The 17,838-nt window shown below is 40.6% G+C and overlaps 1 protein-coding gene across 2 annotated transcripts in view; it reads right to left on the bottom strand.

Annotated features, from left to right (window-relative positions):
* Nucleotides 1–17,838, bottom strand: part of ADGRL2 (adhesion G protein-coupled receptor L2) — a 530,684-nt gene that overhangs the window by 327,111 nt on the left and 185,735 nt on the right. For both annotated transcript variants that reach the window (XM_075002830.1, XM_075002833.1), the window contains one exon: nt 7,333–7,443. The gene's annotated coding sequence lies outside the window, so the exon portion shown is untranslated. The remainder of the gene's footprint in view (nt 1–7,332; nt 7,444–17,838) is intronic.

Below are 17,838 nucleotides of genomic sequence, written 5' to 3'. Positions count from 1 at the left end.
TCACCTGGTTGGCCGAACATTCTAGTCACATGGGCTATGTCTACACTAGCCCCCGCCTTTAGAAAGTGGGATGCTACTGAGACACTTCGGCTTTGGTTTTCGGAATAAGGGGCTTTTGTCGACTGAGGGTACTTTCAAAAGGTCCCTGTCTACAGGGGTGGCACATGATTCCAAAGTGACACTTTCGAACCACTGTGGCCGGCATTATGCTAATGAGGCGCTGCATATTCATTGCAGCACCTCATTAGCATCTGCACAAGTGTCTCATTATCATTCACCTTTCAAAAAGCGTGGGCTTGTGTAGCCATAGCCATGGTCAGGAAAAGGGGCGTAGCCCCCTGTAGCTGTCTGTCTGAAAAAGGCACTTAAATGCTGTAGAGGTCATCCTTCTTTGGTCTGCTTGGTCTCTACACAAATTGTTCTTCCAGAAATATTTTAGATTAACACTATTTGTCATATGTATATATGAGAAACATGGAATTGATATAAATCAACTGTACATCAATTATCAGAAAACAGTTCTTCAACAGTACGGAGCCAGATCCTCAGCTGGTGTAATCGGGTAGATTATTTATGCTGACTAAGGCCACGTCTACATGGGCAGCATCTGTCCACAGAGGTCACTATTAACAGAGAAACCTTGGCAGTACCTCTGTTGACAGATAGCATCTACACACAAAAGCTGATCAAAAGAGCAAGACTTTTCGTTGACAGCAGCCAGACTGCTCTGCCCTCGCTCAACAGAATGGCTGACTGGAAGCTCAGCAAACAGGGCTGCCCAGGGAACTAGAAGCCCTCTCTGTCAACAGAAATGTCTACACAGGCACTCTGTTGACAACATACTGCGGACAGAGGCGTTACAAATAGTCAGAGAGAGGTATAACACAGCCAGCTGAACAGCTGAGTTTTGTTGACAAACTCTCGACAGAGCACTTTAACTGTGTGGAGTTAAAAATTCAAAATACTATTTGTTCTTTCTTCTTGATATTTTATTGAACCTTACAGCAGAAAAACTACTTTGGATGTATATATACCCACAATACTTGCAAATTGCAAGAGAAGTAGTAGTGGTCTACAGATCAGACAGATTTAGTGGAGGCAAACTCATGTCTCTATATTTTGTGGGAAAAGAAGTATTGCATAACATGCGACCTACTGACTGGAACTGCGTTGATTCACAACCTGCTCTCTGCACTGCCGTGACCTGTCACTGGTTGATCATAACTTCAGTATAGTTCATTGGGATTCACAACTTTTACTTTAGCACATTAGCTTTTGATCCCAGTGAAGAGTGCAAAGAAATTTCTAAAACTCAATTCTCCATTTTCTTCCACACAACGAAGGATTTGCTGTTCTAACCACACCTAACTCTTTAAACAGAACAGCTCTGAGCACAGTTCAACAGTCAGACAGCAATAGGTGATCTGAAAAAAGTAATGTATTCCCCACTCAAGCTGTGTAGCACCACAGCATATACAGGTGGCTTCCTGGCTCAGATGCCTAACTATTGAACTAAGCAGCGGAAGAATGGATTTGGGTGCACTCTCAGGACTCCTTACATAGTATAGCTTAGTATAGCTATATTATTGTGTCATGGCATCCTGGAAAGGAAGGATGTAAAAGGCTCCTTCTTTTATTTTCATTTGTGACTGCAGCTCTGCCCCTGCTCCCCAAAAGGAATTTGGCATTTCTGTTGCATGTTGTTTTACTGCTTTGTTTGTAAACGGAAGATTTATAATGCCCCACCCCGTCATCCATGTAGTCCTCAGCTTTATATGACACTGAAATTATATCAGGGATTCTGACGGTGCTCATCAATGCTGTAGTTGGATTATGTTTCCTTGCATGGCAATAAAGAAAGCTAAATTAGTCAAGTGACTTATTTTGGTATATCTACTACCCCAATAACTTTTTCCCTTTCTTACATGATTGGGGCCATACACAGGGTTCCCTAGTCTCCTAGGCTTTTAATGCAAAAATGTTCCATCTTAAAATGTATCTGTAAATATAGAGAACGGAAAAATCATATTAACCAACAGTACTTTATAAATTAATCTGACAAAGTTCAGGTAGTAGCCAAGTGTTACAAAAAGCAAAACTAAAGTTGGTCGGGACCCTTGCCAGACACTCATGTTGTGATAGACTAACAAAGGTAACAAGGAACAAAAATCACACATGATGCTGCTTGTTTACTTTCAAAGTTTTCCCACTTAAGATTTCATTCATGGAATGCCACATATGGCAGCAAGTCACAACTCCTATATTCTGTAATGTTTACTTTTGCCCAACCCTTGTAACATTTGTGTATCACATTAATACAGATGTGATTATTGGAACAGAATTATTATATGTATTTAGACTTCCGAGAAATAACAACAGAATTTTAAAGTAGTACCCCAGCTGTCTCCTAAGTATTATTAAGACTCAAGAATTATTGGGGATGCACCAAACTACAAAGGAATTGTAAAGAAATGATTTCATCTGTATATGATTTTAATCAAGCTTGGCTTGCTATTAAAAGGCTTGTTTAATGAAGGCCGTTTTTCCCTTATGAGAGTCTAGACTACGTAGTTCAATATCAGCCAACCAAGGCTTATAGCTCATAACAATAGCTAGAGGGTTTACCACAAAAATATGCTTTCATTTGAGTTTGCTTCTGATCGCATATTTGGATAATGACAGCCAAATAGCTAGACTAAAATCAAATAAAATAAATGACAATCAGTGTAAAGAAAAGTCTGTTGGCAATAATATAAATTAAATGAAGCCAAATCATGTTTTTGTTTTGATTTCTATGTTTTACTCCATAGTTTTAAGTAAAATAATTTCTGCATCTGGGATTTCTTTTCCAGCATTACACCTAACCCAGGAACACAAGAACAGCAGACTCAAACCTTTAGCAGGTCAGCTGTACATTGAATAGATGTATGATGGCTTCAGAATTTATCATACAGATACAGGGACAAATGCTCTGTCACAAAACACTCTGGCAATAAGAGATGCTGTGCATTTACCAGTGCATTTTCAATTGAATCCCATTTTTGAAACTTCAGTTTCCAGCAAATATTTACATGCATAACTTTATTTACAGTAATGACTATAATGGGGCTACTCACATGAGTAAAATTTTGTGTGCAAATGTTTGCAGGATTTGTGACTGCGAGTCAGATTCTGCATATGCTCACAAACGCTGTTTCCTTGTAGTTAATGGTGCTATTTGTTATGAGTAGTAACTACTCACTAGAGTAAAGGTTTGCAGATTGGGGACCTCATCTTTTCTATCAACGACTGTACTTGGCTGAAGTTTATAAGACAGTCCATTTCAACACATTTTGTTTAGTTAAACTGAAGTGCTTCATTTTAAAGAAAAAGTTCTATTGACAAAAAATATAAACAAGACTAACTTTGACGAATATAAATATTTGAAAACCAGAACTTTTCGTTACGTATTATAGCAACAATTCAGATAAAGCTGATGGGGAAGAAGCCTTTATGGAATACGAATCAAATGAAATCCTGAAGAAGAGCATAAAATTTAAATAAACATGAGAAAGTTTGTCTTATAACGAAGCATGTTTGGATCAATTGTAGATATTCTCTGCTTTTAGCAGCTCTAGATGGAAATTCTTTACATTTCCACTTCCGCAGCGCATTATTTAAACCTTAGGCCTCTCTAATTAAAAGAAATCATTAAATTTATTCCTATTGCCTCCTTTAAGGTTTATTTGCTAATAAGCAATTGAATAAGGGATGTGTGAAATGAATAGTTGAAGAAAAACTGACAGCAAGAGAGAGGTCTGGAGGGTGAAGTTGGTTTATTAGGCACCGTTTGTCATGAATGGGTCTACCGCTCATACAAAAGCAAATCCCACTACCTTAGAAGATTAATTCTGAAGGAGGCACTCTTGGGTCAAAGTATACATAAGCGTGTGCCTAATCTCAGAGAAATCAGGCTATTTTCTCACAGCAATTAAGCAGAGGTCTAGGATTTCACCCACAGTGTATTTAAACACAGGATACAATTAAACCCCAAAGTATTAATATCTTTGCTGTGCAAAATTACCCAGGAAATAGATTTTGCCCTCTTTCAAATGGAAAGCAAGACAAATTATGGAGGATGACTTTATCTGAGACAAAATTCTCTTGAAAAAAGTTTCTAACTATTAATTCCATGCATACACCGGAGTTTCTTTATTTTACCTGCACATCTTATACCAAAAAAGCATTAGTGCTCAGTTTATATAGGTGACTGATAACTTAGTTTTTCACTTACATTACATTTTAAACCGTTCTTCAAAATAAATAAATTCAACAAAAGCAGTATTAAGATCCAATATTACCAAAAATATTCTGTTTAGCCTAGTCATGTTTTAGACCACAGAACTTAACTGTAACATCTTGTTAAATCATGGATAGTACAGAAAGATTTCTTTCCTCCATATTCTGTAAGGATTTCAGTTACATAAGCCAAAAAAAAAAAAGGTCAAGAAAAAAGAATACTGCCAATTTGAAACAACACTCAGAAGAGGAGATAAAAAATTAACTTCACAAGATGTTATTTATTATTACACATTGACCCCACTGGGCAAAATCTTTCAATAATCCAAGTATTTTATTAGATAAACTATTAGTTTTTCAGTCCTTTTTTTGTGAACTGGTAGAATTTTATGATTATCGCCTCTCTTTTGGCAAGATAGTAGATATATAATCCACTTCACCATTAACCCTCTAAAAAAATGAGGGTTTTTTTCATTTATATGGATTGGAATTTTTATTAGGACAACTCTGTACACAGAATAATACACATACACAGTAAAAAGCCAGGCAAACCTGTTTGTTCTTAAAATGTGCTAGAGCTCTGGTATCAAGGCAAAACAGAACAGACATTAACGTTATGTCTACCCTGGAGGGTTCTGTCAACAAAACTGATGTTTTATCGACAAAACCCATGGAGCATCCACATTACCAAGGGTTCTGTCAACAGTAAATAGACAGAACACTGCACTTCTCTCAACAGTGTTCTGCCACTCCCACATGAGGCAGAACACCTCTCTCGACAGATGTTAAAAGAAAGCCAGTTAGGATGTTCCAGGGGGAGGCCTTCTGTTGACAGATAGGGCTTCAGGGGTGCTTGGCAGCCCAGGCCTCTGAGCTTCGCTTGGCCATTTTTTTGAGAGAGTAGCTGGGCAGCCTGGCTGCTCTCTGTTGACATCACAGATCACTTTTTTGATTTGGTTTGTGGTCTGGCCACAATCTGTCAACAAAAGCTTTTTTATTTTTTTTTGTAACTTATGTCGACAGATCGCTCTAGTGTAGATATAGCTTAAATATCTTTACATAAAAAAGCTTCTGTGCATCAATAAGTTATTGAGAAACTGTTGTTAATAGCTTTCAGTCAAATGAAACCCTGAATAAGGTAATCAATATTTTGAATTTTGTAAGAAATGTGCAGAAGCAGTTTTTCTTTTTCTATTTATTTTTTCAATCACCAATGATTTACTTCTCACTGACACTGTCGGCAAGTGAGAGACTTTTTTAACCTTTAAAAATGCAGCATTTCCCAAAACAAGTTACTTATTAAATAAATGTTCTTTTTTGAGTGCAAGTGACCTTTTAAATGCTTATTTCTTAGCACTTGCAAGAAAGAGAATTTCACCTATCACCTTTATGTTTTTGATGCGCTGCAGTAAGTGAACCCCCAACCTTTTTACAACATGTAACTGTGCTGCAGAACACAAAATTAGTTGCTCACAATCCCTTCAGCAAAGTCTTGCTGACCTCCCTGGGGAAAAATAATATCCTCCATACTGGAGAAAATCGCCCTCAAAATCATATCCCTCATCTGCCTTTGATAGCTGTAAATCAATCTACAACTGTTTCTCAAAATTATCTTTGAAAGCATCAGATAACCACCGCTGTTGCTGCTTCATAGTAAATTCCAACAACCTCCCCCCCCAAAAAAATCAAATATTTCTAATTAAAAAACATAAATCTCTTTTTAACAGCACTCAGTAAGGGCCTGATCCAAAACCCACTGAAGTCAACTGGACTCTTTGGAAGAAGCCTTAAAATAGCAGTCACAATGAGTCTTCTAAGTTAGTGGCTCTCAAAGTTTCCAGATGACCGTATCCCTTGCAGGAGCCTGATTTGTCTTGAACACTCCAAATTTCACCTCACACATCACTTTTTCTACAAAATCTGACCTAAAAATGCAAGTGTCAGAGTACATTATTACTTTTAAAATGTTCTCTTATTTTTACCATATTTATAAAAATAATTTGGAATATAAATATTATATTTAGATTGCAGTGTTTATACTGTTCTATATATTACATAGGTTACTGTCTGTATGAAATTTTAGCATGTACTGACTTCTCAAGTGCTTTCTATGTAGTCTGTTGGAAAACTAGCCAATTATCTAGATTAGTTCATGCACCCCCAGAAGACCTCTGCATACCCTTAGCTGAAAGCCATTGTTCTAAGCTGTGAACTGCTTGAAAAACACTGGAAGAAAAACACAAAATTATAAATAAACCACCCTATTTTCTATATCATATGTTATAGAAAATTTTTTCTTAAGAAAATGTCATAATACAAGTGAATATTAAAAAAGAAAGGGAAATCAATTCAGAATCAAATACAAAGACTATTGAGGAACAACAAGACAAAATACCGTTGGAGAATAAATGGATGCAGCTCCCTGCCCCTATAAGCCAAGAGAGCTGTGACCTCATTTCCCATTACGTGGCAATGCTAATTTTAAACTTGAATATTTATGTTACAAAACAAGTCAAACTTCACATTTTCATTTCTTTCTCAGAGTTCTCTACTAAATTAAAGGATCCCAGGTTTTTGCCAGTATCATTCCTCTGATCTTGAGCTGTTATAACTTGCAGCCAACACACACATAAAGAAGCACAGGAAAGATTTTATATACAGGCTTGTTACAGTTCACATGCATGCTAAATCCATCAGCATTACTGAACTTTGATGTCTTCCTCTGAAACATTCAGACACTTCAGCATACTTCTAATACTAAAAGGTTCATCATGTCTTAGGTTTTTCTATAACATTAAGGTAAGAAGAGACGTCAATCTTAATGTCTAGGAAATGTTTGTAATACCTAGGTAAGGAAAATTTGATTTTAAATGACTTAGACAACATGATGATCATTTAAATACTCAAGATTTTTCCCTCCTGGCTTGGCAGTACTGTTTTAAAAATACATATAAAAGAAAGAATTAGAATGAAGCTTATTTACATGAAATGAAAGGTGATGTAATTTGGGAAATGTCTTAATTACAAAGAATTTGGTAATGAAAAGAAACTTACAGTTTGCAGTTTTTTTTCAAGTTGCGTTAATAAGATAAAGCTGAAATTTTGCAATCGATTCAGTCCTCCAGATGTAAAATCAAAATGAGTGTCCTGTGATAAGATGGAGTCCTAGAATAAGCAAAGAAGCAACAGAAAGATGTAAGGCATATTGACCTTTTTCTGGTTTGTTCAAGATAAAGGAGATCAGTTATCTGACTGGTGTGTAATCAGAAAGTTAAATAAACAGCAATAAGGGTAAACTGATTCACTGTCAAGTCTATACGCCATCCTTGCCAGTTCATTATATACATATCAGTGACAAATAGTGCAGAAGAGACAATAATATTGAATCAAATAACTTGCAACAATTTATACTCCTATAAAACTATTTACATTTCAGTAAATGAATATTTATAAACAAGCGTCTTTCCCTTCACAAACATTACTCAAGCAGCTCCCATTCCTTATGATATCTAGAAAGTACAAACACTTATTCTGAGTCAGTGGCAGTCTGTTGAAGTCTGCCCCTCAGCAAGGCCTATTATACTAAATATAAAATCCTAGGCAAAACCTGCTTTTTCTTCCAAATGTTCTCTAATATTTTACCCCCAATTCACCACAGAACAGATGCAATATCGTATCTGTCCTTGAACCTGGCATATCCCAATGAAACAGTTGGCATAGTTTATTTTGCACTCTATCAGTACAGTGTAAACCAGCATTTGCTTTCCTCTATGGGGTTACTGAACCCAACTTGTCTGGGTGCATAGACAGCACTTTGGCCACAGATGTGACTGGTTAACTGTACAAGCAAGGAGGATAAATCCACACAACAATACTTCATTCACCAAGGAAATCTGCAGCGGATTACAGCTTCTCTATGGTTACGTCTGTTCTTAATTTACTGCTTTTATTCAGTTTTCAACCTTAAATGAGCCCCTTATGAGGCATTCACTATGCAGAATTGACAACTCTTTATATCTACTCAAAAATATTTTTGGATAATAATTTATGGTTACAAAATATTTTAAGCAGTTTGAATAGTTATATTATATTCCTTCAGTGCTTAACGATGCAGTATCCCCTGTAAAAATGGAATCTTGGGCAACCTGGGGATTTCACATGTTTATAACAAACAGCAGTGTGGCCATACAGAAATGTAAATTTTAAAACTGCTTATTTCAGGCGTATGGCACTGTGTTGTTTTAAAAACTTGTATACTGCTTCTCAGGAGACAATCCGAGGCCAGAACTGTGATGAAGGGCCTTTAAAAAAAATAAAAAAGATGATTTTTGCCAGGCATATTTTGTTTATGGGCTTTATGTTTTTTTTCCCCCCAAGTTCACGATAGATGTAGATGCTAAACACCATTCAACAGGGAAAATCTGATGATTTCTAAGAGCACATAAAGGCATGGGGGAGGGTTACCACATTATTTATGTTTTATGTATGAAACTGAAATGTAAGCATGGGTATTTTAATCTTTTTCAGCATCAAAGATTCTCTCTCCATTTGTATGCTGAATTAATGTGCTATCTGCTTCGTAAGAGCCATCTAATGGAACTGATTAGCATTGGACATGAAGTGGCATTCAAGGAAGAAGATGCCAGTAAGTGAATCTACCTTTGAAACTAGTGACAGGCTATTAAAACTTCACATACAAAACTATGTCTTGCCCCATACTGATATCCCCTCTACCTACAATCAGCTCGGACATCTGTCCTCAGAGGGACGTCACCCACTGATGCTATAACTGGCAACAAAACAAGGAGCCCACGTCAGTGATATGAAACACTCATATTAATTAAGACAATAACAATGAGTCTGTAAAAAATGTTCTAAGATGACAAAGTCCCCTTTGCATTGTTTTAGATTAATTTAAAGTGTTGGCACACAAAGCTTTACAACTTTATTCTTGGCAGAATATGAGCACTTTCAGACTCATTGATACTCTGGGATTCTTCACTATTATGGAGTAAATTCCCTGTAGATGAACAAAAGAAAACATTTGAATGAGGTACTTGCAGTGTTTTCCTCATTAGCCGCTACAGTGTCTTGATCAGGGAATGAGTGCTTTGGGGAAAGCATTCTTGGCATTAAGAAGAAAGGACGTTGTTTTTACAGGCAGGAGCACTTTATGATTTTCTGAAACATCCTATCACAGCACCATATATAATTCAAATAAAAAAATACAACTGAAAACAAAATTAAGTACCAGGGTACTTTAAAAATATGGGCTCATGGATTTAAATACAGCAGAAAAATATTGAACTGATTTTACTTTGGTCACTTTAAACATTACCCTGTTTTATGAATTCCAGTTCTTCCTTTGTCTGCAATTTAATTGTGACTGATTTTGATTTCTTTATAAAAATAGAAGTCACTTTGTTATTATTCATTGTAGCTTTATTCTTGCTTAGTGCATGCAGTATACATGTTAGGTGTGGGCAGACGTTTCCTGCATTTGTTTAAGATTCTGCTGGAGTTACTGGACGATATACTTTAAGTTCTGCAATATCAGGGACTAGTCTAGTAAGATCCTAAGGCCTTCTGGCTGCATAATTCTCTGCTGTGTGCATTGACTTCAGTAATACTTGTATGTACATGCATGCAAAGACTGAACACAGGGTACTGTCCTAATCGTTCTTGATCTGTATGCACAAGTCCCACTAATATAAATAGGAGTTATGGCTTGGTACTTAAAGATTAACTTGAAAATAGAAGTCATATAGGCAATGCCACCTTGTGACAATAATAGTTAAAAATCAGCTGTGCCCCAAAATACTAAGCCTTAAAAACCAGGCTGGGCACAGAAAGTCTCTGTGGGTGTCTGAATCCTTGCATGTTTGTTTACAGCCATTTCTGAAGCTTTGGGCCTGCAGAAAATTCTGTTGTCTGTCTACCATGGTACTATACTTGGAAAGTCAAGCAAATTGCTGTGTGGATTCAGATAGTTATAGATCAACCAGCCTCACCATTGCTTAAGTCTGCTGCTCCCACCCGTGTGATATGATAGGAACTCCAATGCAGCTGGGCTCCATGCACAGAGAGCATGGCCACCTGCTGCCTAGGCTCCAAGAAATCTGTATCAGTTACACTGTACTGTAAGGGTTGGTCCTGCTTTGGGCAGGGGACTGGACTCGATGACCTCCAGAGGTTGCTTCCATCCCTAAGATTCTATGATTCCATGTAAGCCCTCCAGAACGCTAGGGAGCAGTAGAATGTTGTTTTGGGGCTCCACAGCCACAGAGGTCTAAGTAATTCATTACGGAAATAATCTCAGGCAGCCATGTTTTCCCAGTACCCTACAAGAAGGCAACAACTCCCTTTCACCAACTTTTGAGCCATGGTGCTTGTCCACTTCTTCTCGGGGCTGGGAACGAACACGTCAGAAGAAGAAATACCTTCTCAGCATTCCAGCAGAGGACTTTTCCTCAGCTGGCTGGCTGTGAGAGTGAATAGTGGGGACGGCCAAAGACAGGCTCGTGGCCAATAATTCCAAAAAGATGTAATTCAAGACGTGGAATTCAAGCCCCAGCTGGCCAACAGCCAGTCCTTCACAGTAGTCAGGGGAGAAAGCTCCTCCCCCTGCCAACTTACCCGTAACAGTCCCCAGGACCAGCCGTTTCAGTTCATGGTCTATACAGTGATAAAGGACTGTGCAGCATGCTGAAGGGCTAGAATTTGGTCCTTGCAGCACAGTCTAATTTCATGAACAATAAACCATATCAGTTGTCTGTATTTCTGTGCCATAAATAAAATCAGCTACACAGTAATATACTGTTACAGATCTAAATTAAACGGACAGCAGCAAGGACACTGCAAGCTAAGACGGCTGCTCCACTGTGAATTCACCTTCCTCTACTAGTACTTAAGTACTGCCCTTAAGGATGATCAGTATCAAGACACCTGACCCAGCTGGCTAATCAAGTGTAATCTATCTGACCCATCTGGCACCTGAGCCAGCCAGCATTCTTACATAATTAATATCACAGGCCAGTGTACTCGTACTAATCCTCCATAGCACACTATGAAGAAGTGCAAGTTGAAGGATCATTTAACACTGAATTTTCTCAATACATCACAATTACAGATTCACCCTTGCTGAATAGCTTCTTTTTACTGAGCTGCTGGGAATTTTCACAGCATCTCAGTAGTTAGCAAATTATCTCATTTCTTATCTGAGATGGAGAAGTCTAATGGTTGCACATAGGGACGACAAGGTAAAATATATACAAGTATTAGGTCAAGATTACATGAAAAGACATGAAAGAAGTTCATCATTAACCTATCCTGAGCAGTATCTAGTTTAACTCTTTCCTCAAAATATTTATTTTTAAGCCCACAGCTTTACAGACTGCAAACTTTATTCACATGGGATGTCCCATTTAAGTCAATGGGAGAGGATCCCCATACTAATATTGCCGGGGTAATTAATATCAGCTTGTAGGCCAAATATGTAAAAATGTGTCTATACAGTCTCAGAGGGTTAGCCGTGTTAGTGTGTAGCTTCACAAACAACAAGCAGTCCTGCAGCATCTTAAAAACTAATAAATTTATTTATTAGGTAAGGAGTTTTACCCCCACAAAACCTCATTACCTAATAAAATAAATAAATAAATAAATATTTTTTTTAGTCTTTAAGGTACTACAGGACTGATAGTTACTTATGACTATGTGCATGGCTGCCCAGGTCTCCAGCTGCCAGGTGCTCTGGCCAGCAGGGAAGTGTGGGACTGTGCCACCTGCTGGCAGGGGGGACACTAAAGGGGCCAAGTGATGTTCAGGGCTTTGCTCCTTGAGAGAGGAGGTTGTGGATGGGGTGGAGCCTGAAGCAAAAGTGGGAGAGCTAGAGCTTACCTTTCCCAACTGGGCCCTCACCCACTGCTCCTGTGTGCATTCCATGGCACTTGGATACTCTGATCCTTCCCTACACCACACAAAGCTGTTCTAAAGCTACTTTACCTATTTAAATGCTCTCTGTATAGCTGATTCCTTGGATGCCATAGCACCTTCTACACCACTCCCTGCAGCTGGCAAGACAGGAGGAAAGAGAGCTTGCACCCTGTCTTTCAAGGCAGACTCTGGGGAAGATGCGGGGTGGGGGAGCTGGAACCAGGGCAAATCACCTATAAGGGGATGCTGTTCATATTTTTTTTAGCAGGCAAAAGAGTCCTGATCTACTTCCATTAATTACAGGGGATGGGGACGTCTGCAGATTAGTAACCAGCAGTGCTCCTCTTTCCCAGAGCAATTAATTCCTGCCCCCTAAAAGACAAACCTGTCCAGTCTCCCACCCCAGTCCTCCACCTCTACAGCACCACTGCAGACTGCAGTATATAGTACATCTCTGTTCCAGCATATCTCCCCCTTCCCAGGAAGCGTTTACATGCAAGGACTGTGGCTTGCAATTCCCACTTACTGATATCCAGCTGTGGGGAGCATCCAATGTGAAAGGTGACTGCTGGTGGAATCTCTCAGGCAGCAGGTCGGAGAGCTGCAGGAGGAGGTGGCTAGGTTGAGGAGTATCCGAATTCATGAACAATTCCTGGACATTATTCATATGGAGACAGCAGAGGTAGCTGTTCCAGTACCCAGGACTGCTGACCCACCACTGGTGGAGGAGGAGATGGCTCAGGGTGGACACTAGCAGCTGGTTACTACTGGCAGCAGGCAGTGTTCCACCCCTGCTCCCAACCCTCCCACCATGGTGCTAGGAAACTGATATACTGTACTTGATACAAGAGACAAGGAATCACCCTGTACAGCAGAGGAGAAGCCTCATACCCTCAAGGCTGGGAGGTCAGCTGCCACCACTGTGAGGTGGAAATGTAGAGTGGTGGTGGTTGGTGATTCTCTTCTGAGGGGGACAGAGGCACCCATCTGTTGCCCTGACATTTCATCTCGGGAAGTATGCTGCCTGCCGGGGGGCCATATCCGAGACATTACGGAGATGTTGTCAAGGATCATTGGGCCCTCTGACTACTACCCCATGCTACTCATTCATGTGGGGACTAATGATACTGTGAGGTGTGGCACTGAGCGGATCAAGAGTGACTACAGGGCTCTGGGAGTATGGGAGTTTGGGGTGCCCGTGTATTCTCTTCAATCCTTCCTGTCAAAGGTAGGGGCCCAGGCAGAGACAGGTGCATCCTGGAGGTGAATGCCTGGCTGTGTAAATGCCACGAGGGCTTTGGCTTCCTCGACCAAAGGATGCTATTCCAGCAAGGACTGCTAGGCAGAGATGGTGTTCACCTTTTGAGGAGAGGGAAGACCCTATCTGGACACAGACTGGCTTACCTAGTGAGGAGGGCTTTAAACTAAATTCAATGGGGACAGGGGCGCAAAGCCCACAGGTAAGTAGAGAAGATGGAGACCTGGGAGATGGGTCAGAAATGGGAGGGAGCACGGGTTATAATGGCAGAGAAAAAGGAGGGTCAGGGCAAAACTGGGAGGCAAGATCAAATCAATATCTTAGACGCCTATATACAAATGCAAGAAGTATGGGTAATAAGCAGGAAGAACTGGAAGTGCTAATAAATAAATACAACTATGACATTGTTGGCATCACAGAAACTTGGTGGGATAATACACATGATCGGAATGTTGGTATGGAAGGGTACAGCTTGCTCAGGAAGGATAGACGGGAAAAAGGGAGGAGGTGTTGCCTTGTATATTAAAAATGTACACACTTGGACTGAGGTGGAGATGGACATAGGAAACGAATGTGTTGAGAGCCTCTGGATTAAGCTAAAAGGCGGAAAAAACAAGGGTGATATCCTGCTAGGAGTCTACTACAGGCCACCTACCCACATGGAGAGGTGGATGAGGCTTTTTTTAAACAACTAACAAAATCAGCCAGGGCACAGCATTTGATGGTAATGGGGGACTTAAACTATCCAGATATATGTTGGAAAACTAACAGAACGACACACAGTAAGTAAGTTCTTGGACTGTACTGAAGACAACTTTTTATTTCAGAAGGCTGAATATGTATTTCAGCGTTTCATTAGTAAACTTTGAAATGGCAATTTCGAAGTTTTTGGCTAGTGTAGACACGGCCACAGTAATGGAAAACTTGGAAATGGCAGAGATGCTTAATGACTTCTCTGTTTCGGTCTTCACTGAGAAGTCTGAAGAAGGAATGCCTAACATAGTGAATGCTAGTGGGAAAGGGGTAGGTTTAGAAGATAAAATAAAAAAAGAACAAGTAAAAAATCACTTAGGAAAGTTAGATGTTAGCAAGTCACCAGGGCCTGATGAAATGAATCCTAGAATACTCAAGGAGCTGATAGAGGAGGTATCTGAGCCATTAACTATCATCTTTGGAAAATCATGGGAGACAGGAGAGATTCCAGAAGACTGGAAAAAGGCAAATATAGTGCCAAGGGGAATAAGATTAAGGGGTGACATAATAGCGGTTTTCAAGTATCTAAAAGGGTGTCATAAGGAGGAGGGAGAAAACTTGTTCTTCTTGGCCTCTGAGGATAGAAGCAGCAGCAATGGGCTTAAACTGCAGCAAGGGAGGTTTAGGTTGGACATTAGGAAAAAGTTCCTAATTGTCAGGGTGGTCAAACACTGGAATAAATTGCCTAGGGAGGTTGTGGAATCTCCATCTCTGGAGATATTTAAGAACAGGTTAGATAAATGTCTATCAGGGATGGTCTCGACAGTATTTGGTCCTGCCATGAGGGCAGGGGGCTGGACTCGATGACCTCTCAAGGTCCCTTCCAGTCCTACCATTCTATGATTCTATACCTAATTTGCCCCCCTCCCCCAACAAAGATTCATTACATTCTCATTAAAGTCAAATTGTCACCACCTGTGACTCACGGGGCTGTGATGTGATTGACTGATCCTTAGTTATGCTAACTGATGGTGGGGTGACTTCAGATCACCTATCTGAAAGAAGACAGAGGTCTGTCTCATCCAGACATTTAGTACCTGCTTGCTGTAGTACAGAAGTAAACAGATTTTTACAGGGGCAGCCTGTAACTTGGGTGTCTCTTGGTCAAATGAGCCCAAATTTGGATCCCTAGTGACTCCGCATACACAGAGGCAGATTTCCAAGTGATTCAGAGTAACCATTCAGATTGTAAAGTACTCATAGAAGTAGGATGACCACATTGTGTCTTGGCAAATATGGGACATTGCCCTCCAAGGATGTGGGGGCTGCTGCACCATGTTAGGGTTCTGTGGTGCTGCTTCTGCATGGTGAGGCACCAGGCATGGGGGTCCACAGCCTCCTGATGGGGCAGCACCATGGATGGGGACTCTGTAGGCTCTGCAGCCTCCTTGGGGGGAGCAGAGGATAGGGGCTCCGCAACCTCCTGGCAAGGCAGATGCTGAAAATAGGGGCTGCGCAGCTACCCCAAGAACTTCCTCACAGCAGGAGCTGCCTCCCTGAGGCATGGGATTCTGAGGAATGAGGCAGCTGCCTCATGGAGACATCCCTATCTCTATCCAAGGGAGCTACCTTTCCTAGGGGTGGGGCACCAGGGAACGAGGCAGCCACCCTGTAGCAAGCTCATCAGCAGTGGGGGCTGCCACCATGGGTTGCTGGGGAACGAGGCAGCTGCCCCACACAGGAGCTTCTCTGCAACAGAAGCTGCTTCCCCAAGGCACAGGGAACCAGGGAAAAGGTCAGCTGCCCTGCAGTGGAGCTCCCTGACAGCAGAAGCTGCCACCCCAAGACACTGGGAGCCAGGGAACAGGAGCCCTTCAAAAATGGGAAAATTTGCTCATTCTCTTAAAAAAGTCAGGGTGCCTGTGAGACAGCTTAAATAAGAGACTGTCCTGGTAAAAATGGAACACATGGTCACTCTACATAGAGGTTGAGTTTTAAAGTTCATAAAATGGTGGGAGTCAGTGGAGACCTTTTGCTGTTTTGTAATTTGCCAGTCCTGGTGGGGAATAGTAGAGTTGTGGAGACCTTGCATCCTGGTGCTGCAGAAGGGGAACCTGCTAAAGAGCTGTGAAAGGCAAGGGAGGACCCTGAGGCAGGAGAGTGGTAAGGGCTGGCACCCCTCATGGCAAAGACCCTTGCATACCCAGTTCTGGAAGAGGGGAGACATGGCAGTGGAAGGTTCAGGCTGTATGTGTCTCTGAGAAAAGCATGTTAGATTTTTGGGATGACACTGGCTATGAAGAAATGAAGAATAGAGAATACCAAAAATGCCTTTCATCTTCCATGTGACCTCACTGACCTTCATAGATCTATGCAGGGACAAACTTGTTATATTCACAAATAAGTAAATATAATGCTTTCTGTAAGCTACAGATAACTGTACCTGTGCCAAGAACGTATTTGATAAATTTGATCCTAATGCAAATTAAAAATCACTAAGCTATAATCCCTTCACAATGGGGTATGAAATAATTGATGAGCCCTTCCCTTCAAAGGTCAGTTAATTCATTTACAAGAAACATCTCAATGTCTGGGACCAAATGTTTACTAACATGTCCTTCAGTTACTGAGTGCAAAAATGCCATTGCAATAAAACAACTTCACCGTGGTGTATAAGCAGTGGATCCTGCTCAGGAGCAGACCACACGGGAGCAGGCTAGAGGGATTGATAGGTGACCCACTCCAGGGTGTTCTGTACACATACACTAATGGATAGGTGAAGCATCAATGACAGAGTACAGACATGAACAAGAAGTCCTGTGGCACCTTATAGACTAACAGATATTTTGGAGCATAAGCTTTCGTGGGCAAAGACCCGCTTCGTCAGATGCATGAGATGCAGAGGACAGACATGACCATCCTGGCTGGTGTTGCAGAAAAAGCCTGCTGTCCTTCGCTGGCTCCCTTATAATATTAGAATAACTACTTAGCCCTGACTGACACCAATGTACTGATAAATAAGGGAGTCTCTGGAATGTTGCATGCAATTTATTTCAACTTGGGTCTGGGATATGTTGTTCAGATGATGCATGCAAGGTTCTGCCAGATGGCAAGGTCAGGATCTGCAGAACTGCTCTGGGAGGCATATCACTCTAACTTTCAAGAAGCGATGCTCTATTTTCTCTAAGCCTGAGCACTGGAAGAAAACAAGCAGATGTGGCCATCAGCAGCCTTCTCCACCACTGTGAGTTACACATCTCCCAAGGCCTGTGGCTTTGGAATTAACATTTTTTATGGCTTTCTGTCCTAACCTGTTTTGACATCCACAGATACATAATGAGATTTTTTTTTTCCTGGATTACTTACTGTGAATTTTATCTCAACCTGAAATTATTTGGGTGTTAAGAACAAGGCAGGATTTCATAAGAATGTGTAATCTCATTAGATTTTTGCTTAGCTTCCTGCCACATGCAAACACTTTCAGAAAAAGCTTGGCATAATATTCACAAAAGCACCTTTGTTCCATTTTCAAGTGATCTAGGAACTCAAAGGGCCAAATGTAAATAGGCACTTAGTATGCTACATTACACTACCAAAGTGTCTAACTCCCTTTGAAATCAATGCTTGACCCTTCTAAAAATCTGGCGCCAATTCACTTTTGAAAATGAGTCTTAGGT

Source organism: Carettochelys insculpta, chromosome 9, assembly GCF_033958435.1.
Source record: "Carettochelys insculpta isolate YL-2023 chromosome 9, ASM3395843v1, whole genome shotgun sequence".
In the NCBI taxonomy this organism is placed as follows: Eukaryota; Metazoa; Chordata; order Testudines; family Carettochelyidae; genus Carettochelys; species Carettochelys insculpta.
Note: the sequence above shows the minus strand (reverse complement) of the source record. Positions and strands in the feature narration are given on the sequence as shown.